Genomic DNA, 23,895 nt, shown 5'->3' with positions numbered 1-23,895 from the left:
TTTTCTAAATTTTTAAATTTAGGCAGACCTCTAACTAAGCCATTTTGACTCATTTTTTAAATGAGTCCAATGTGAGTGTAACTCAGTCTTCTGTGCCACAACTTGGTTTCCTCTTGTTATATCAAAAGACACTTTAGTGAGGAGGTTGGTAGGTCAATTTGTAAATATTATTTTTTCTTAATTTCCTTAAGTGTAATTTCAAGGTTTTCAATGTTTTTGATTAAACATGTAAAGTCAGAAAATGTTACTAAGTAGCCAGAGTTACACACTTGGCTTATACTAAGTAAATTGAACTTAAATTTCTCAACTAATAAGTGTCTTTGAATAATGAAGTTGGAACTTAGTTCAATATTACCTATTCTGATTACCTTAAACTTTTTATCGTTGTCAAACGCAACTAACTCTAAGTTCTTGAGTTTTAACTTGGTGAACTTCAATCAGTCTCTAGTCATGTGTCTGGAGCATCTACTATCCAACATCTATTGGTCCAAATCATTATGCTCCTACACATAAAGTATTTGATTTGGATCCAATTTTGACGGATTATAAGATAGATTGATTAAGTTCAACCCCTTAATTTTCTATCTCACCCAGTCTAGATTGTCAATCATATTATACCTATGGATGATTGTGAGATGGTTAATTGAGTTTAACTTAAGTTTAATTAGATTTAAGGTTAATTCAATTTGTTTTAGTTTTAGTTAGATTTAATTTAGTTTAGATTTAATTTAAGTTTAATTTAGGTTAGATTTAATTTAGTTTTGGTTAGATTTAATTTAGTTTAGATTTAATTTAAGTTTAATTTAGGTTAGATTTAATTTAGTTTTGGATTTGATTTAAGTTAGATTTAATTTGGTTTAGGTTAGATTTAATTTAGTTTTGGATTTGATTTAAGTTTGATTTAATTTGGTTTAGGTTAGATTTAATTTAGTTTTGGATTTGATTTAAGTTAGATTTAATTTGGTTAGATTTAATTTAATTTTTGGATTTGATTTAAGTTAGATTTAATTTGGTTTACGTTAGATTTAATTTAGTCTTGGATTTGATTTAAGTTTGATTTAAGTTGATTTAATTAAGTTTAATTTTAATCTCATTTTGATTTTACTAATTTTTATTTAATTTAAATTCATCTCACCCTTTCTATATTATCAATCAGAGAATCTTATGAGTTTTGTGAGATGGTTAATTTTAATCTTTAATTTAGATTCATCTAAGGATTGATTTATATTTGAGTTAGACTAAGGTTTAACAGTTAGTCAATTAAACATTTATTTCAATAATTAGCTTTCAGACTGTGACGAGGCACTAGGCCTTCTTGAATATTGAAACAACAATCGCTTCTAAACAAAGTCTTTTAAAGAAATTAAATATTTAATTTTATTTCTGAGAATCCTTAGTCTAATTAATCAAGTGTTAATAAAACCTAAGTCATTATCTATCCTAATCTAAGCATGTATAAGAAAAATGATAAATCAAACATCAAACAAATTTATTTAATAATAAGGATGGTCTTTCTATTGACTCCCCCTAGATCATATCCTCGATAAGGTCTATCAAGGTAGTGGATTTGATCCTTGGAGATCCAATATTGATCAAGTACAACTTAGTTAACCAAGTCAGACTTAGGGACCCATGCTTGGACCATATTACTATTTGTTTGATTAACAAGACACAAGTAGGATTTAAATTTATGTTTGGCCTTATATCCAAGTCTGGATCGATTGTATACTACCCTTTGTTTCCCAAGAATTAGGTCAAGGTTCTTAGAACCCAAAGTGAATCGTTCCAATGAGTCCCTAAGTTCTTTGACTTGACTTTTCAAGTTAAAATTTCTTTCTCAAGTTGTTGGACTTGAGTTGAAGTTCCATCTTGAACCGATTCGGTCAAGGAGCTTGGGTTAATCACTTTCTTGAGGGCTTTGACCTCCTCTTAGAGTGACTTGACCCGGAGATTGGACTTAGCCAGTTTTCTAGACAAGTATGAGATCAAGTTATGAGATCTAATTAAGGAAATTCTTATAGTCGATTGGGGACCTTCTGAACCAGATGTGAATCCGTGGCTTCACTCAAACTCAACTTTTGATTCTGTCTTGGATTCAGACTCGACTGTTAGGATCGATGGACGCGGCTAGAGAGGGGGGTGTGAATAGCCGCCCCAAAATCTTCGCGTTTCTTCCTACGATTAGGGTTAGCGCAGCGGAAATGAAACCGTAGAAACGAAAAGGAAAAAGACAAACCTCAAACTCGATGGATGTAACGAGGTTCGGAGGTGATACTCCTACTCCTCGGCGTGTCCGTAAGGAGGACGAGCCCTATCAATCCGTCGGTGGATGAGTCCCCGGAGAATCGGCTAATAAATACTCCTTGTGGGTGGAGAAACCTCGCCACAATAGCTTGCAACAGCAATATGGAAATACAAATAAGAGCAAGAATAAAATACACAATGAATGTACGAATACTCGCTTGCCTTCTCGTCGACTTAGGGATGGCAATGGGGCGGGGCGGGGGCGGATTTGCCATTCCCATCCCCGCCCCGTTTTCATTTTTTCGGGTTCGGGGATTCCCCGAACCCGAACCCACGGGTTCGGGGATTCCCCATCCCCGCCCCATTCTCAAATTTAGTATTTGAACCGAATTAGAGAACAACTTTGGTCACGACAAGTTATGAAACATGGGCTGAGCTTTCAGGTTCCTCGTGCATCAGCGAAATTGAATGAGAAGAGTACAAAATAATCTGAGTTGTTAGACCAAGTTTTTCCACTTAATTATTTGTTCCTTTTAAAGTAATTATACAATATGATTTATGAAAGTATTCCTAAACTGAAGAACATATATCATCATCATTCATCACCAACAATTAATATTAATATCAATATTAATAATATTATTAATAATAATATTTTCAAAATTTTTAATATTAATATTAACACTATTATTAATACTTTTTAAAAAATCATATTATTATTTATTAATATTAATAATAATATATTCGGGGCGGGTTCGGGGATGGGGATAGTATTCCCATACCCGCCCCAAACCCACCCCATCCCCGAAAAATCGGGGATCCCCATCCCCATTTCGGGTTTTCCCCGCGGGGCCCCAAACCCACGGGGAAAATTGCCATCCCTACGTCGACTGAAGTCCCGGATGAAGCACCAACTTCACGGACGAATGCCAACAAGCAACTCAGTCAAAGAAGCTCACACGAAGCTTCGGAGCTCAGCAAAGCTCAAGAGCACAGCTTTCAGAAGAACAGCAGCTCAGTTCAGAGGAGGAAGAAGAAGGAAAAAGTAACCTCATCTGTAGAAGCCCTCAGCCTCTTTTATACCTGCATCCACCTGCGAAGAAGAAGCCAGAAGACAGTAGAAGACAGAAGACCGTTGTGAGTCAACGGATAGTTCTGGACCGATCAGGCTGAAGCCTGATCGGTCCAGGGCACCTCTGATCGGTCCTGGGACCGATCAGGCCCCAGTCTGATCGGTCGTGGGGACCGATCAGGCTCTATGCTGATCGGTCCCCAGACCGATCAGAAAGCTTTCACAGAGAGTTGCCCAACTCTCTGTGCGTACCCTGATCGGTCCTGGGGCCCGATCAGGCTTCCTGCTGATCGGTCCCTAGACCGATCAGTAAGCTCACAGAGGCACACTGATCGCTTTCTGATCGGTCTCCAGACCGATCCAAGTCTTGATTTTTGCCCAAACCAAGTCCAAACCAATATCCGGTCAACCTTGACCTCTTGATATATCATGCTTAGCATCCGGTCACTCCCTTGACCAGCTAAGACTCCCCACCAAGTGTCCGGTCAATCCCTTTGACCCACTTGGACTTTTCTCTTCGTGTCAAGTATCCAGTCACTCCCTTGACCTACTTGACCTTCTCAACACCAGATGTCTGATCACCCTTGATCCATCTGGATTTTCCCTTGCCTGGCTTCACTCACCAGGACTTTCACCTCGCTTCACTCACTAGGGTTTTCACCTGGCTTCACTCACCAGGATTTCCAATCTGCCTTCATTCACGGGACTTTCCAACCGCCGCTTCACTCACCAGGACTTTCGCCTGGCTTCACTCACCAGGACTTATCCGTCTGCCTGGCTTCACTCACCAGGACTTTCCCACATCCGATCCAGAGAACGAGCTACCGAGCCCTCTCTGACCACAGTTCGGAGAACGAGCTACCGAGCCCTCTCCGACTTCCATCAGGTCCAGAGAACGAGCTCCCGAGCCCTCTCTGACCACAGTCCGGAGAACGAGCTACCGAGCCCTCTCTGACTTCCCATGTGCCAAGCTTTCATACTTGGACTTCTCCGTGCCAAGTCTCCATACTTGGACTTTTCCCGTGCCAAGCTCTCTGCTTGGACTTTTCACCATGCCAAACTCCCTGCTTGGACTTTTCCCGTGCCAAGCTCCCTGCTTGGACTTTTCCGAGTCAGGTCAACTCACCTCGGGTCAACCTTGACCACGGGTTGTACCCACAATCTCCCAAGCTTGTATCCTTGTAAAACATCAAGATACAACTTTTCTGTTCACGTCAAACATTGTCAAACATAACTCGTCAAACATCAAAACACAACTCGAGTCAAGTCAACTCGAGTCTGGTCAACCAGGTCAACCTTGACCTAAGGTTGCACCAACATCGACGACTTGTTCTCGGGTCGGAAGTGTGAGGAGGCTTGTCTGTCCGAGATCTTCGTCGGAGTCTTCTGAAGAAGACTCATCCCACGTTGCTTGTAGTGTCTTCTTTTTCCGTTGCTTCTTTGTTTCCTTCTAGTTTGGACAGTTTATCTTCATATGTCCCTTTTTGTTGCAGTCGTAGCAGGTGACTTCGGACTTGGCTTTTGGACTTAGTTGTGTCGTATTTGACTAGATCACCTTCTTGATCTCTCTTTTGGTGAATTCCTTCTTCTTCTTGTATAGCTTACTGACTAGGTTCACGAGTTCAGCAATAATTTCATCGTCTTCTTCTGAGTCCGATTTGTTTTCAGACTCGGGTTTGATCGGGTACTTTTTCTTAGTCTCCTTTGTCTTGCTTGTACCTACAACCAATGCAATACCTTTCTTAGTCTCCTTTGTAAAGGAGGCCTCCATCTTAAAGGAGCCACTGGAGGCTTTGGGAACTTTGCAACATCCTTCTTGGTTGTCCTCTCACCATTTAATTGATTCTCCAGTTCTCTTACCTGAATAGGATAAAATAGTCAATATGGATATAAAGCAGTTTGTTGCTTACATAAGGGAAATTAAAGATGCTGTAAATTCTACTCAAATAGAGATTGAAAATGAGATAAGTAACCTTTTGCTAGTAATTTTTACTTGTTTGCTCAGCTTCTTTGATCTGCACATTTGAAATAATCTGTTAAAGTGCAGGAAGCAAGGTCAATGACAAAGTTCTCATGGATGCACCTAAAATGGCAAGTACTGAAGTCCCCTCCATTAGCACAAGTGTGAATAGCAATGTTCAGAGCATCAACAACTAGGAGTATAGCTGGCCATCAGTGTAAGTTGAACGAATTATGTCAACTATCAAATGTAAAAAACATAATATAACAATGAAAAAACACCGTACTTATTAGTAACATGTATATCTAAAGTGTCTATCACTTAAACAACAAATGTTTACCATTTGTAAGTTACATTTAACCAAATCAAAAACTTAGTTTAGTGTTCCACAATCACAATAATTAGCCATCTCTAAAAGAAGAAAAATAATCATAGTAGCCATTTCATTAAGTCCTTTCTAGGAAGATAAGTGAATCCAATTAGATTTTTTTATTATTTCAACCTAAATGGGTTTGAACTTTGAATGAATTGCAACATTTTTCCACCATATAGGCAGCACACTTGATCAGTATACGTGGCCCACTATTCAGAAAAATCACCTGTAAAATATTAGAGGGCGCTTTTAAAATAAGAATACCAAAAGAACCTAGGGAGGTACTGACAGTCAGATTTTAGGCTCCATAGTAACAACAGATTTTATATTAGGAATAGACTTTTCTGCAAAATGTCTTATTAAAATTACTAAGAAGTTTGTCCTTTCAGAAAAAAGGAAGTAATTAGACACTTGCGCCAAGATTAAATTAATATGCAAATAGAAATTGAAGAGCTTCAAGGAAAGCAAGAAAACTACCCTGTTGAAGCATGCTACTAATTAATCTGTTGGTTCCTTGTACATTGAGACTCCCTAACCCATTATTAGTAGCTAAGTTTACCTGTGAAGCTAAACCGGGCACAGATAATCCTCCAGAATGGATGCTTCTTCCCATGTTACCACTGCCAACAATGTTGCCTACAGAGCTTGTAAGTCTTGGCCCTACATTACCCAATACTGGAGAAACTCCCAAACCAAGAACAAAACTACGATTCCCAGAAGCTGAACTTGAGTAAATACCAGTTATTGACCCAGTGACTCCATTAATATTACTACTGCTAAAAGCATGATTTCCAACAACATTAATACCCTCTCTATTTGTGACACCAGAGCCATGAGGCATCTGCATGAAAAAAAATCCAGAATCAATACTATAAAACACATTCAAAGGACCATATGATGCAGTGAAGTAATGTGGAAATAAACTCATGCCAGACCTGAGATAATGCAACCAAAAGATTGTTTGATGAGAACCGTCCACTAGGAATGCTTCCTCCTGGTTGCTAAACACCACCTGATGGTACAACACCCATTGCGGCCTCTATGGATGAAAGCGAACCAGGCACATTTGGCAGGTTGAAGCTTCCATGAATATTATGCAATCCTTGAAGACCACCTATTTTTTTACAAACCGTAATCAAAATTCCACATACAAGCAAAATTTCACATGAATATGTTAATAAAGTTTATGTAGGAATGTCTAACCAGAAGGATGGAACCCAGGCACTGCCGCAGACTGGCCAGAAAATAATGTGGTATAGGGTCAGCCTGAGGAGTCCACAAGATTAGATGTTGAACCATTAAGAGTTGATTGTACCAAGAGACCCAGTAATTTGATCAGCAAAAGCAAGACTAGTAAAAGCACATGGCATGGGCTAGGTGCTAACAAACTTGGTATGCTAACCAACAAGAAAGAAACAACCGCGTCAAGTTAGTATTTACATAAACTGTATTGAACATCTGCAGCAAACAACAAAAGCTACTCATCTCTAACAATTGAAACTCAGCTAAGAATAAGGGATTATATTATTAATACCAAGAGTAAAATTACATCTGATACAAATCTCATACATAAAATAACAGATAGGCAATTTGGGATGAATATTGAAGTCTATAACTATTTATTCTACTTCTCTCCATCAAGCTAGAACATAATGGAGCATAGACATTGATGGTGCTTAGTTTGTCAAGTTGTACTCAATAAAGATTTGATTATATATTTAGTAACCTTGTGATTTCTTAAACCATGCTCTAAAATTTGTTTGACAGCATAGATAACTTTCTTAAATTGGAACATACCCTAGTGATTTCTCTGTATACACCCTAGTACGATGTTTATGAAATATATCTGGTAATCATGAATAATACCAAGGAGAATTTAGTGATCATGAAAAATAGTTTTAAGTAAAATAAATTAATTCCATCAACGAGAGAAAATATCCCAAATAATCCTCACAAAATGTCTAGATGAAGCCTTTTGCAACTAAGTGTATTTTCTACTGATCAATGTTGTCAACCACAACTATATTTAACAATAAAAACTATAGTTGTTAAATCATACAATTCAAAATTCTCGGGGGCACTACTCAGTTCGTAGGCACAAGATCCAGTTCTGTTAACAAGAGTATTACATGTCAACTGAAAATGAGATGCAATTAAAAAAATATATCAAGTAGTATTTCATCAACTTGAAAATATCAGCAGTTATCTCATAAAATTGATTGGTCTAAAATGAAAACTATGATTTTGTCTCACAAATTTTCCATAGAAAATATATGGAAAGGAGAGAATTAGAAAAACTTGAACATCGAGCATACAAGTTATACAATCCTATGTCATGCGAATGAGACTAGAAAATGCAATTAATAAACTGAAAATCAGAAAAGCAAGAGTTACATTTAGAAGCCAAGACAGTATAACTTTGCTACGTGCTCAAGAAAGACTCAATTCCAGATGCAGTGATCCTTCATTATGCCAGCCAATAAATAAACACTCTCCGCACGTCCGATTGGCAGTTCTGACTATACCCCGAGCTCAAAAAATAAAGCGCACTTTAGATATTAAGTTAGCAAATCATATGAAGTGGCTACACTGGTAGCAGCTAGAAGAATAAATGATGCTAGTCATACTATAAATACTGAAGACTTGTTTAAAGTACTACTAAAAAATTTCTTAGAAATAAAGATTATAATGCAATGTTTTTATCTTCAAAGGAGAAACTGTAACCATAAGATGTAAGTGATTGACTTCATAGCCCAATTACAACCTAACCAAAAGTGATTCCTTCTTCCTTTTTTTTCCCCCACCAAGAATAAATTAAGTGAGCCAGAAAGATAAGATTTTATCTGGAAACATTCCCAAAGTAAAGCAGGCATGCATTTGTATTAATTTAAGATGGCAATCTATGGCAAGCCCAAAGACAACTAACAAATAAAGGTTTTATCCTATACTCATGCATTATCACACTCCATGAGTCTAACCTCTGGCCTTTATACTGATTTCACCTTTCGCTATTAACAATGATATACTTATCTCAATCAGTAAAAAGTTGCAGCAGAACTTGCTTGACATACTTACCTCGCAGCAACGACGACAACCACTCCTGGTTCTACGCCTCGTAGAGGGAAAATGGAACAGAAATCAAAATCTATCAAGGACAAATCTCTTAGTGTATTCCTAACGACGACATGAAGCCTGTCCTACAAGTTCCGATCGAAACCCTAAATCGAGATCAGTAGGGCAAATGAAATAATCTACCGAAAACATCACGACGAACAACGATAGGAGCGTGGAGGAGGAAGATTTACCCCGATGAACGAGTTCTCACGCCGAAATAACAAGAGCTGAGGGTGAGACAACCAAAATCTGCAACGAGCGGTGGGTTGGAATTGGGATCGTTTATAATCAAACACAACAGAATAAGGCTGAGAGAAGGGGCGTCGATCTAGGAAGGGGAAGAGGGAGATGAGGCTGAGAGAGATGGTCGGACAGCCAACGGCGAGGAGGAAAGTAGTGGTGGCGTCGCGACGGTATACGGTGGACGGCGCGATATAGGTTTGGGTTTGAAGGGAAGAGTGAAGTGTTGTAAATTTTGGCTAAGTATTGGTGGAAAAATTATATTATTTTATTTTGGTTCATAGACACCGGGTTTTAAAAATCGCTGTTAAAATCGGTGTCTATTAATGAAAAAAAGACGCTCATAGACATCGCCTAAAAAACCGATGTCTATGAGCGAAAATCTGTGCTCATAGACACCGATTTTTAGAAAAACCGGTGTAAAATACTCAAAGACATCGGTTTTTGCTTAAAATCGTTGTTGTTCCATCGATGTTTATGAGGGTTTTTCTTGTAGTGTATTATAACAAGTCTAAGGTTATAACTTTGAAAACTTTGAAAAATTCAAAGATTATTTTTGATATCATCAAAAATAATTTTAGAAACTTTTAAACTTTGAAAAATTTCTAAGTAAAATTCAAGCAAAAATGATATTTCTAAGTTAAAAACTTTGCAAAAGAAATTTCTAAGTTTAGAGAACTTTACAAAAACAATTGAGTAATTTCCAAAAAATGTTTGAATAATTTATTTAAAGAAAAAGTATTTTGTGAAATTTTCCTAATTAAAATAAATTTGCAAGTAAAAATATTTTTGAGAATTTTCAAAGAAAATTGAGTAACCCTTTAAAGCATTGTCTAATTTCAATTTAATGTTTTATCAGTTAGTCAATTAAAAACTTTATTTCAATATTTGGCTTCCAGACTGTGGCGAAGCACTAGACATTCATGGTTATTGGATCATCAACCACTTCTAGACAAAGTCTCATAAGAAAATTAAATATTTAATTTTCTCGCTGAAAGCACTAAGTCTAAATTAAGGTTTAAGACAGGACTTAGGAACCCAATATAAGTTCCAGCCAACTGGATTAATTAGATATTTCTTAGAGACATATTTCCTTGAAATATTTCTAATTTGTCCCTTATGGTATCTAAGATACCAATTTAATCCATAAAATTTTCTAATATATTGATTATTTGAACATGCATGACTTTTCAAAATATCTACTTGCATTTTCAAATTATCATTTTTTTAATTTTAATTTATCTTTTTCTACTTTTATTCTTTTAAGATCTTCTGACTGATAAGATTTATCTAAAGTTAATTTTAACTTTTTATTTTCTTTTTCTAGCATGCAACAATCTTTAGTTAATAATTTAACAAATTTAAACATTTTGTCAGGTGGTAGAGACCGTACCTGACTTACCTTGTCGCCTACTGATGCTCCTCCTGTTGAGATGCTTTCTTCCGAAGACTCTCCTCCTTCAACGATGCTCATCTGGGATGAGCTTTCTGTGTCCTCAGGAAGGAATTCGTCTATAAAGGATGTCCCGGCAATTTCTTCGGTCTCGAATTCTTCTGACGACGACTCGATGTCCATTGAGGAGTCGGATTTGGCTTCAATTGGTTCTTCATGGAGCTTCGAGAACTTTTCCCAAAGTTATTTTTCACTTTGGTAGTGGTCAATTTTGTCGAAATCCTCCACTGGTAGTACACTTATGAGATGATATTCAGCCTTACCATTTGGCATGAAATCATCGCGCTGTTTTTTGGTCCACAGGCGTTTTTCAATTTCTTCTCTGTTCGCATTCTTTGGTGCTTCATAATCATATTTTATTATTAGTAAAATACTAAAATCTGTCTTAAAAAATACCTCCATTCGTAGCTTCCAAAACGCGAACTCCCCCTCGAACGTTGGTGGGCAGATGTTAGCTCCGACCAACTCGTTGCTTCAATCGGCGATTAGTCCTTCTGAAGTGTCCTGGCTTTGATACCACTTGTTGGGGACCGTTGGTGGTAGGCTGTCAGAGGGGTTGAATATCCCTACACTAATAAAATAAAAATACCCTTCTCGGACTTTTAAAAGAACACTTGCGTAAATTTAAAAAATAAACTAAAAAGACGAGGCTTGCGAATTTGACTTGGTTACAACTGGGGAGGTTATTAATCCAAGGAAGTTGAAGCGCAATAAAGAACTTCTTCAGGTGGAGAAGCCTCTTATAGCATTCAAGCACATAAAATGAGAAGCTAAACTAAACAAGAGAAGCGTACAAGTGTTGTATTACAATTGATATTTCTGTTTTAAAGCTTCTGGACCAAGGCTATATTTATAGTCTTGGTCGGGGCGCCTGGAAGGGTTCTAGGCGCCTAGAGTGGGATGAAAAGTTATCTCCAATGTAATGGTCAAAATCCACGTCATTGTGGATAAAAATAGGGTTTCGGGCGCCCGAAATCGTTTCGAGCCCCGGAATCGCTTCGGGCGCCTGGATTGGTCCGAGCGCCCCAGACAGTTCCGGGTGCCTCGGAATGTTCTCCCACTCTAGGTCAGGTGTGTAATCCCGAGCGAATTTATATTGATACCAGAAAACCAAAGTACTATTATGTCTCGGTTGGGTGTGTAATCTCGAGCGAATTTATATTGAATACCAGAAGACCAAAGTATTGTTATATCTCGGTCGGGCATGTACTCCTGAGTGAATTTATATTGATACTAGAAAACCAAAGTATGGCTATATCTCGGTCGTGCGTGCAATCCCGAGCGAATTTATATTGATATCAGAAGACCAAAGTATGGTTATATCTCGGTCGGGCGTGTAATCCTGAGTGAATTTATATTGATACCAGAAAACCAAAGCACTGCTATATCTCGGTTAGGCGTGTAATCCTGAGCGAATTTATATTAATACCAGAAAACCAAAGTACTGTTATGTCTCGTTGGGCGTGTAATCCCGAGTGAATTTATATTGAATACCAGAAGACCAAAGTACTGTTGTATCTCGATCGGACGTGTAATCCTAAGCGAATTTATATTGATACTAGAAAACCAAAGTATGGCTATATCTCGGTCGGGTGTGTAATCCCGAGCGAATTTGTACTGGTGTCGAGCGAAGAAAAACTTGCTTGAGTTATGAAGGTTTAAAGTCTCCGATTATTCTCAAGAAAGCCAGCCAATTACTCCTTAAAGTTCCTGATCGACTACTATCGAGCGGAGGAAGCATGCTCGGATAGATTTGAGCGGAGGAAACACGCTCGGTGATTTAGAGGTTTAAAGTCTCTGGTTCCCCTCCAGGAAGCCAGCCTGGTCACTCCTTGAGGTCCCCGATCGACTGTTATCGAGCAGAGGAAGCACGCTCGGACAGATCTGAGCGGAGGAAACACGCTCGGTGATTTAGAGGTTTAAAGTCTCCGGTTCCCCTCCAGGAAGCCAGCCCGGTCACTCCTTGAGGTCCCCGATCGACTGTTATCGAGCGGAGGAAGCACGCTCGGACAGATTTGAGCGAAGGAAACACTCTCAGTGATTTAGAGGTTTAAAGTCTCCGGTTCCCCTCCAGAAAGCCAGCCCGATCACTCCTTGAGGTCCCCGATCGAATGTGATCGAGCGGAGGAAGCACGCTCTAGTAGATTTGAGAGGAGGAAACACGCTCACTAGTTAGATGTTTAAAGTCTCCGGTTCCCCTCAAGGAAGCCAGCCCGGTCACTGTTAGATCGAATGAGTGCGATAGAGGAGGGGGGTGAATATCGCACCTTTTTAAAACTCTTCTTTTTCTATGGAAATCAGAATCGTGCACAGTGGAAAGTAAAAAGAAAGACAAGTTCGTTTATTTCGTTCAAAGTCTAGGTCGAATCCTACTCGAAGGCCCGCGACCCTTAATCACACCGATGGGCAATCCACTATAACCCTTCTTTCCGAAGTCCTTGGAAAGAAGCAGAACGTACAAATGAGCAAGATGGTAACAGCCTACTATCTTGCTTAAATTAATTACAATGCAAGATAATAAAATATACCGACAAGTAATGGAGTTGAAGCTTCCGTCGACACTATCGGACGGAGTGACTTGCAGAGTTGATGAAGACTTGTAGCACAAGCAGCTTGTAAAAGAAAACTTAAGTTGATAAGAAAGTGTTACCCAGCCTCAAACCTCGAGCCTCTTTTTATAGGTGTAATGGATGTTCGATCGACCGAACCAGCTCCCTTCCTTCCTGACTAAAGTCTGACGCTAGCTCGATCTCTGGCATTAATTGCTCATTAAGAGTTCGATCGACCGATCCCATTTTTCGATCGAACGAATAGGCTCCTTCCCTGTTTGTTGAGATTTGTCGAGATTCGCATTTACTGTGCATTAATGTTGATTGGTTCGGTCTACCGATCTTACGGTTCGCTCGATCGATCAGCTAAATTTCCTTCTGCTTCTGATCGGTGATGATTCTGTGATGAGTCATCAGGATTCGGTCGATCGATCTTACAGTTCGGTCGACCGATCATGGCTTGATCGGACTCGGTCTGTTCTGGTCTGATCTAGACACTGCCTTGATTTTTCTTGTTCAGTCGATGTATCCTCCGGTTCGGTCGATCGATCCAGCCGGACCTACAACACATTGTTAGATAGAAAAGAATCCTACAAAATAGATGTTAGCACAATAATAATATTATAATGCATGAGTAATATAAAAGACAGTAGGATTGTCTTGATCTCAATTTTGAAACCTTTCCGGTTTCTTCAGTTAGATCAGCGACCTAAAGTTGTTCCCTTCGGGAACCCGACCTTATCGTCGCTCCTCCAGTTGTTTACCTCAACCTACCTACCAAACTTAGACCCTCCAGATCTAGTTTGGACTTTTCACTTAGCTTTGATCAGCTCGCTAGGACTTTTTCCTTGATCTTCGGTCCTCCAGACCTCTCGATCGCACCGCCAAGCGTCAGGTCCCCTCGACCTACTCCTCTCAGAAAAGATTACCTTTTGTCAGATCAATCCTCCAAGCCGTTTGGATTTCTGCTCTGCATCCGAGGCTTCAAGTCTTTTTCGCTGGACGTCCGATTCTCGACCCGACCAGTCTTCCGCCTGGTGTCCACAACCCCTAAAACTTCCACCTAGAATCTGTGATCCTATGATTTCGCCTGACGTGCTCGTCCTGCTAAGACTTTTCCTAGTCCTTCAGACTAGGACTTCGTTGCCTAACTGCAGCTAGGACTTTCCACCTGCCTAACCGCAGCTAAGACTTTTCTCCCCATGAAACATAGCATTTTCTTAGCCTTTTCCCTTTAGCTACATACATAGATATGAGGAACCTTTGTTAAGTGCCTAAAAAGATTTCTTAGACAAACTTAATTAAGGAAAAACTTTAGTTAAGTACTAAAAAGATTTTAAAAAATTCTGATAAAGACTTAAGTACTTAGCTTTAAAAAGATTTTGATCAAGTGCTTAACTAGCTTTAAAATGATTTTTAGAAAGTACTTAACTAGGTTTTCTTTAAAAAATTGATAAAGTACTTACCTAGCTTTTAAAAAGATTTTGATAAAGTACTTAACTAGCTTTTAAAAAGATTTTGATAAAAAACTTAAAAACTCAAATACTTAGTTATTTAACTCTATTACTCCCCCTTTACCATATATCAAAAAGAATTTTAATCTCCCCCTTAAAAAGATCTAAGTGAATGCTTTTAAGTTTGAGGGGGAAGTCCCTAATTCTTATCCTAGAGTCCAAGCATATAAAGGTCAAAGGAAAAAACTTTTGAAACATGCATCTACTCTCCTTAGAGTAAATGTCTAACCCTTAGCTACTATCAGTTTACCATAACGTAGTAGCGTTCACTTGGTTAGTCAAGTTAAGTGTGTGATCTAGTTAGTTTTGACTAAAAAAGATTACTCAACTTGATTAATTTGAGTTGGTATTTATAGCCTAGACTTATGTTGATGCACACATAAGCATTCTGAAGTTCAGGCAATACCCTATACATGTCACACCATTCTAAATATTTTTCATACATAAACAAGGTATTCCTAGTGTGTTTGTGAGATGCTCTGACTGATACCTATGGGTCAATGATTTTTAGAGGGAAAGATTTAGGCTAAGTCCAATTTTTGAAAATACTAGTAAAATTAGAAATTTTGAAGAAAATAAAATGATTTATCCTAAATTTTAAAATCAAGCTGATTTTGAATAATACTTTTGAAAAATCATATTTTTTATTTTTAAAAAAGATAAAGAAATAATTTTGAAAAATATTTTAATCTATTTTACTAAACACATGCCTAATTGTCTTCTGAGTGTACTGAACTCAAGTTCAGATAAAGGTTTTATAAAAATGTTTGCTAGGTTTGACTTAGAGTCAACATAATCAAGTACAATATCACCTCTAGCTACATGATCCCTTACAAAGTGATGCTTTACCTCTATGTGTTTAGTCCTTGAGTGGTGAATTGGATTTTTAGTTAAGTTGATGGAACTGATGTTATCAATTGATATTTTTGTATTTTATATTCTAATTGATAATCTTTTAATGTGTGCATCATCCATAATAGTTGGGATGTTCATTCTCCCATAGCTATGTATTCTGCTTCAATGGTGGATAAAGCATCACAGTATTACTTTCTACTGGACCAGCTTACTAGGTACTGACCTAGAAATTGGCAGCTTCCACTTGTACTCTTTCTGTCTAGTTTGTACCCAGCATAGTCTGAGTCAGAGTACCCAACTAAGTCAAATGTGCTAGTTCTAGAGTACCAAAGCCCTATATTTAGGGTTCCTTTAATATATCTAAGTATTCTTTTTTGCATTAGTTAAGTAAGATTCTTTTATACATGATTGGTACCTAGCACGCATACCTACTGTAAATAAAATATCAGGTAGACTTGTAGTTAGGTATAATAGACTTCCTATTGCACTTCTATAAGCTTTTAAGTCTACTGGTTTTCTTTCTAAATCAGAGTCAATTTTAACATTAGTTGTCAGAGGGGTATTTATATTTTTGGAATATTCCATTATAAACTTTTTAATTAATTATTTAACATATTTTGTTTGAAAAATATAAATATCTTCTTTTGTTTATTTTATTTGTAAACTTAAGAAAAAATTAAGTTCTCCTACTAGGCTCATTTCAAATTCATTTTCTATTAATTTAGTAAATTCTTTTAAAAATTTAGTATTGGTTGAGCCAAAAATTATGTCATCTACATAAATTTGAGTTATTAAAAATATCTTTTTCTAAGGTTTTAACAAATAAAGTTTGATATATTTGACCTTGGTTAAACCCCTTAGATATTGGGTATGTTGATAGTTGTTTATACTAGGCCCTAGGTACTTGTTTTAGTCCATATAAGGTTTTCTTTAACCAAAGGGCATGGTTTGGGTGGTCTAAGTCTTTAAATCCTGGGGCTTGATTTACATAAACTTCTTCTTTAATGAACCCATTTAGGAATGCGGACTTTACGTCGATTTGGTATAACTTGAATCCTTGATGTATTGCATAGGCTAGCAGCATCCTGATGGATTCAAGTCTGGCTACAGGTGCATAGGTTTCATCCTAATTTAACCCTTTTACTTGGCTAAACCCCTTTTCCACTAGTCTAGCTTTATTTATAACTATTTCATCTTTATCATCTAGTTTATTTCTAAAGACCCACTTAGTATCAATTATAGATTTATTTGTGGGTTTAGGTACTAGTTCTAGAAGACTTGGTCTCTTTTAAATTGAGCTAGTTCTTCGTGCATCACAATTATCCAATCTGGGTCAGGTAGGGCTTCTTCTATAGTTTAAGGTTTAATTTTGGAAATAAGAGCTATTTGACTTACGTTTCTCTAAGATGATTGAGTTTAAACTCTTAGAGTTGGGTCACCTAGAATTTGGTCAGTTGGGTGGTTGGATCTAACCCTAGATGGTTTTATGATAGGGTCAACAATTGGTTCTTCTGATTTACTGGATTTGGGTTTAATCTGATTATCTTCATCATCTTCTATATTTTTTGTATTTTGATTTTTATTGATTAAATTCGATAATGTTGGTGCAATATCCCTTAGGTCAAGGTTGACCGGGTTGACTAGGCTTGAGTTGGGTCAAGCTTGAGTCTTGATGTTAGGGTTTTGATGTTTGACAATATATGGAGATTGCAGATGTAATCGTTTGATTGGGGAGATTGTTGGTACAATTCCCCTCTGGTCAAGATCTGACTAGTTAGATATGAAGAAGAGTCAAGTAGGTCAAAGGGTTGACCGGATACTTGACTGGGAAAGTCATAACTGGAAGTTAGGCAATTGGAAGACCCAGTGAGTGAAGCTAGGCAGGTGAAAGTCTCGGTGAGTGAAGTCGAGCAGTGGGAAAATCATAGTGAGTGAAGCTAGGTGAAAGTTCTAGTGAGCGAAGCTAGGCAGATGAAAAGACCTAGTGAGTAAAGATAGGAAAGTGAAAGTCCCGGTGAGTGAAGTCGGACAGTAGGAAAATCCTAATGAGTGGAGCTAGGTGACAATCATAGTGAATGAAGTCAGGCAGTAGGAAAGTCCTGGTAAGTGAAGCTAGGAAGATGGAAAGTCCTAATGAGTGAAGTTAGATAGATGCAAAATCCTAGTGAGTGAAGCAGGTGAAAGACCTAGTGAGTGAAGCTAGGCAGATGGAAAGTCCTAGTGAGTGAAGCCAGACACATGGAAATCCAAGTGGATCAAGGTTGACTGAACATCTGGTTGAAGGTGTTGGATCGAGACCGCGCTAGAGGGGGGGTGAATAGCGCTCGTGGATTTCACGCATTTTGTAATCGGAAGTTCGACGAGTAAAGCAGCGGAAATAAAATCAAACACACAGAAAGACCCAAGTGTTTACTTGGTTCGGAGCCTTGGGCGACTCCTACTCCAAGGCCCGCGATCGTTGATCGCTTTCGGTGGGTAACAACTATATAGCGCAAAAGTGTACAAGAGTATTACAATTTAATAGTATTGAAAACTTATACCGACAAAAATAAATCTTAAAATTGAAGCTCCGGGTCGTCGGTGGCTTGTCGTAGCTCGGCCGAAACGTCTCGTTAGCAGCTTGTTGAAGACAGATGGCTTTTCAGGTTGAATTGCTAAGCTGCTGGTCGAAGTGGCCTTAAATAGCTTGTTGAGGGCGCCTCCAAGCCTGTCCGAGGCGCTTCCAACTTGTCGAGTCAGCCACGCGGATCAGAATAGAACTGGTTGTAACTTATCTAGTTAAAGGCGTCTCCATCACCCTTTGAGGCGCCTCAAAGCAGTCCAAGGCGCCTCCAATGACCATTGAGGCGCCTCCAGCTCCTCTTCGCAGCTAACTCACACTCTGCACCCGAGGCACCTCAAGCTCCATGAGGGTGCCTCGGGTACTGTTCATCCGAGGCAAGATGTGCACTTTAGTCCCTGTAAAATATGTTAGTTCACAAAACACCCACATACCCTACAAGACAAAGTTAGCACACATATAAATACAATAAAAATAGTATTCAACAATCTCTGGACTTTCCGGTTTTGACTTCGGATTTCCAACCGGAAACCCTAGGTCGAACCGACGCCTACTGTTCCCTCTTCCGGGGAACGCATCCTCACCTACTCCACTCAGGAGAGCATACCTGATGTCAGTCCAGTCCTCCAGATCGACTGGACTTTCCTTCTAGGGTTACCACCCTCTAGGACCTAGGGTTACCACCCCCTAGGGTTTTTCACCACCTAGGGTTACCTCCCCATAGGACCTAAGGTTACCCCCCCCCCCTTAGGATTTTCACCACCTAGGGTTACCACCCCCTAGGACCTAAGGTTGCCGCTCCTTAGGGTTTTCCTCCACCTAGGGTTACCACCCCCTAGGACCTAAGGTTACTACCCCTTAGGGTTTTCCACCACCTAGGGTTACCACCCCCTAGGACGTAAGGTTACCGCCCTTTAGGATTTTCCACCTGCCTAACCGCAGTTAAGACTTTCCTACAAACTCATTCAAGCACATTAGATAATAACGCAACTTAACTTGAACCCTTTGACATAATCAAAACATAGGTTCAATCGTCGGATGCTTCCTGCACCAACAGAAGGAAGTCCAAGTGGGTCATAGAGGATCGGACACTTGGCACAAAACGGTAAGTCCAAGTGGGTCAAGGTTGACCGGACACTTGGCGCGAGGAGAAAAGTCCAAGTGGGTCAAAGGATTGACTTGACACTTGGTGAAGAAGTCCCAACAGGTCAAGATTAATCGGATGCTAGGCACGAGGAGTCCCAATAGGTCACGATTGACCAGATGTTGGGTTTGGGAGCCCTAGACTTGACTCGAGCAAGCGAGAGTTGGTCAATTTGATCAAGTGATCAAATTAGACCAGCTTAATCGATCAGCTGATCGATTGAGCACAGTGCTACAATAACAACTGTTGGATCGTTAAGAATCGATAGGGGGGTGAATATCGATAAAAAATTTCGTAAATAATAAGCATAGCGGAAAAAGAATAAGCAAGAAAAGAGCAAGGCTAACACAAGTTTTTTTTACTTGGTTCGGAGCCTTTGGCGACTCCTACTCCAAGGCCCGCATACAAGGGTGCTTTCGATGGGCAATCCACTGACAATTCGAATAAGTTTTTACAAATTAAAAGTACAGAAAATGCTAAAAGAAATGAAGTACTGACAATAATAAAAATAAACGAAAGAACACGTTGTCGGAGAAGCTTCAATGTTGCAGGAGCACAGGAGAGCAGTTCTTCAATTTTTGAGTTGATGTTCTGGCTCCAGCCTTGACCTTCCTTATATAGGAGGTTCGGGGTGCCTGCAACCCTTCGAGGCGCCCTAAAGTGACATAGCCGAGCTAACCAACGAACTCCATGTGGCACAGCGACATTGGGGATAAAACTTTACCTCCGAGCTCCCGGGTACCTCCCGGGCGCCCGAGTACCTTCCGGGCACCCGGGTACCTTCCGGGCGCCCGGACCTTGATTTCCAGCAGCTTCCTTCCAGTAAGAAAAACGTTAGTCTGAGACACTTATATCTCCTACAAAACAAATTATTAGCACAGTTCATAGTTTCACAAAAAGAGTATTAATTAGATTCCGTCTCTCCGAGACTGGAATCTAGTTAAGATCTCGACTTAGAGTTCCGAAATAGTTCTAAGTCGGATCAGCGCCTAAGTTCCCTTCCCGGGAATGCGTCCTCACAGTCACTCCCCTCCAGTGACTTACTTTTACTTACCTACCAGCTATCCGGTCAGCCCGTCGACCTAGCTGGACTTTGTGCCAAATGTCCGGTCAGCCCGTCGACCCGTTTGGACTTCGTGCCAGTTATCCGGTCGGCCCGTCGACCTAGCTGGGCTTCGTGCCAGACATCAGGTCAGCCCGTCGACCTGTCTGGGCTTCTCCTGCACACTCGATCAGAGTACCAACAACAACAACCCAATCGATCAGCCGATCGATTGGGAGCTTAAATCGCGAGCACAGAATGCAGCCCAATCGATTGGTCGATCGATTGAGGGCTAGTTTTCTCGCGTGATAGTGAGAAAACCTGAATCGATCGATCGATCAATTCAGGCAGTTTCCAACGAGCACAGAGACGCTTTGAATCGATCAGTCGATCGATTCAAGCCTCCCCAATCGATTGGGTATGACCGTTGCGAAGGAAAGCGCACAAAAGCCTTCTTCCTCGCAGCGATTCAACAGCTCTCAACTCTCCACTTCTTGCGATCATTTCTCACAAGTTTACGCTAGTTCTTGAAGCTTCTTGAAGCAAAGTGTTGCTACACTTACAAGGTCAAGAGGCGTTTCACACAAGAAGAAGAAGCTAGCTAGGGTAAACCATTTGTGTAAAATCTTATAAGATTTTCTTTGTATTTGCTTCTTCTTTTCTTCTTGTTGTATTGAGAGATTGTACAAGGCTTCTCCACCTTTGGTAGTTACCGAAAAGGAGTGTTTTTATTAGTGGAGAGTGTGTCGTATGTAGATCCTTGGATTAGTCACCTCTTCTTGAGGTGGATACCAAGTAAATTTATGTGTTAGCGTTGTGAGTCTTGTTTCAAGTTCTTTCCACTGCATATCAATAACACCAAAGTAAGCAAACAAAGCACAACGAGCTATTCACCCCCTCCCCCCCCTCTTTCAGCTACAAATCAACCCTAACAAGTGGTATCAGAGCGAGGTCGCTCTTCATCGGAATCATCACCGGAAAGGGCAGCGAGCTAGAGGGAGAAGAAGTTGAAGCAAGTTCATTAAAGTCAATGACTTCAAAAGAGTTCAACTTCAAATGGAATTCCGAGATGGGCTCGGATTTGACACAAGGGTGCCTCCACCATTCACATCAGTGACAAGCTTCGATTCTTGGAAATCAAGAATAAAAAATTTCTTCATAATAGAGATAGAGCAAAGGTTTGCTCTAATAGAAGGCTTTGAAGCTCCAAGAGATTCAAAAGGTAAAATTCTCAAGAAAAGCAAATGGAGCCAAGAAAAAATTCAAAGAAGCGAAGCCAATGACAAAGTGACTAAAGTGTTGGTCAACATATTGCCGAGCAATATTTTGAAGCAAATAGGAGAATTTGAAGATGCCAAGGAGCTATAGAGCAAATTGGCTAAACTCCATGAGATCCCCTCCACTTCACCCAACCAAGAAGAATCCAAAGAGGGTGACTTATTGGATCAAGATCAAGAGGGAGAGGACTCCGAAGTTGAGAGATGCTCAACCTTTAAAGAAGAAGTCCAAGAAACTTTATCCTCAAAGGAGTGCAACCAAAAGAGCAAAGAGGGAGCATACTCTTTGTTTCATGTGCAAGAGGATGAATATGAAGAGGCCTCCACCTCTAGGATTGAGGGAGAGCGTCATTCAGTGACACTGGAGCAAGAAGAGGCTTCTACCTCCGGGTCAAATAAAGAAGAAGAAGATGGTGCCTCCTCCGCAAATCAAGAAAAATCAAATGGAGGATCATGTGCCACCCCTACAAGCCTAAGGATGTCGGCCCCGTGACAAAGAAGAGCAAAGAACACATTGTCTGTTTCTTGTGCAATCAAAGAGGACATTATCAGAGCCAATGTCCTAAGGGAAAGAAACTGGCCAAAGTCAAAGGAGGAAGTTCAAGTCAAGGAGGAGCTCTCAAGAGCAAACCCAAAGTATTATTTGTTGAACCTATTCCTTTAAATAATGATGAAAGTCATGCTAGGAATAGTTTATATCATTTTAATGCTATTTATCATGAAAATAGGAAGCATGATAGAATTAGGGAAAATTATGTATCTTATCATGATAAAACCACTCAATTTAAGGCTAGAAAAATATATAATGAATTAGGCAATAACTCTAAGGATTTTAGATATAGGCCCAATGTCACGCCCCGGGGGAGTCCCTATCCGAAGAAATTTTGGCAGCACCTCCCCTGTACGGGTGACAATCTGAAACATTTCTACAAACACAATATATCTCAGCCATAGGCGGCTGGAATATACACACAACCACGCAGTTTATATGCAGCCTACTCGGCTAATAAAATAAAAACACAACCACGCAGTTATATGTAGATCTAATAGCCCACTCGACTGTACCAAAATCAAACACAGCGGAAATCCAATAGACAACACATGCAACTATAACAAAGACTGCTAGCCGGCTAGGCTTACACAACCAACAAACAATGCAAAATACCACGTAACAACTACAACACTCCAGAAATAAAAACCGAAGCACAAAAGCTAAATACACTGACACATAAATCAAATAAAACATAAAGAGAAACTGTAAGTCTTCTGATGTGACGTGGGGACCGGCAGATAGGATGCTCCAAGCGACTCCGTAAACAACCTGGTACCTGAAAATAGTGTCCACGGGGGTGAGTTCAATAACTCAGTGGGTAACAACTAATATGCATAATAAAAAAAATAACAACCAGCACTAATCATGCGTACAGTCTCCTGATACAAGAAGGATAAATGCAACTGAATAAAGCAGGAGATAACTATACTAACCAGGACCAGAGTATAAGTACAACAGGTCGTCAGACCGAGAGTGTCATAAATCTTGTATGCATGCTAATCATATGCATCCATATAAATGCAGCAAGTAAATGCAGCAAACACAAGCAATAAATGCATCATGCATATGATGCCAATGTCATGGTCACCCCTGACGCCAGTCAGCCATCTCACACACAATGGTGAGACCGAGTGGGTAGGGTTGTGACAACCGTGCACTCTGACATCACTGCACCCGATGAGTGACCGAGTGGACGGGATACTGTCGGAGTACACCTATCCTCCTACCCCAAATCATAAATGGGGAGCTCAATGCTCTCATCTCCCGGTACACGATGACGGGGAGGAATCTCTGCCGGCTACCACGCTGCGTCACACTACCCATGAGCGGGCTAACGGAGTCAAATAGAGTCCAACCGCCTGCCAGCTACCACGCTGAGTCACCAGACTAATGGAGCCAAACAGCAGAACTGCCACACACCTGTCTGATATACCACTAACCCATGAGTGGTGGTGTGTACAGATACATGTAACTGGTGATGTGCTTGACAATAATGGAGCAAACTATCGCACAGCATGCAATCATGCGAGATGATGCATGACACTAAACATGACAATATCCTGAACAGCATAGGAATATCCATACATAAATATAAAATGTGTATCATGGGAAAATGAATCAAATCAAAGGTACACAGATCAGATAAGGTATCAAAAATCCTAGGTCCTGAACATAACATATAGCATGATTGTGTCACTACCCCTATAAACATGTATAATCAGATAAGTACTAACATGATGTGCATAACAAATAAACAAACAAGCATGTAACAGATCGGGTAGTGATCAACCGAAGCAAATAAGAAAAACACAATCGTTGCTATTTGTTAAAAACATTACTATGCATATCAAATGACATAAAGTCAAAGTACCCGCCTCCAAAAAGGAAGAATCGTATCCGGTCCAAATCCGACGTCGAGATGCTCGTCTCGCATCAAGATCCTGTG

At 39.7% G+C, this 23,895-nt stretch overlaps 1 non-coding gene and 1 pseudogene across 1 annotated transcript; one reads left to right on the top strand and one right to left on the bottom strand.

Moving 5' to 3' along the window:
* Positions 1–5,930: 5,930 nt before the first annotated feature.
* Positions 5,931–7,134, bottom strand: LOC122023302 (annotated as a pseudogene).
* LOC122025995 lies at positions 6,853–6,930 on the top strand. Its single transcript, XR_006123982.1, has one exon. It is a non-coding gene; the product is annotated as a small nucleolar RNA snoR35 (small nucleolar RNA).
* Positions 7,135–23,895: the final 16,761 nt, after the last annotated feature.

Source organism: Zingiber officinale, chromosome 9B (genome assembly GCF_018446385.1).
Source record: "Zingiber officinale cultivar Zhangliang chromosome 9B, Zo_v1.1, whole genome shotgun sequence".
NCBI lineage: Eukaryota > Viridiplantae > Streptophyta > Magnoliopsida > Zingiberales > Zingiberaceae > Zingiber > Zingiber officinale.
This window is presented reverse-complemented; position numbering and strand designations above follow the sequence as displayed.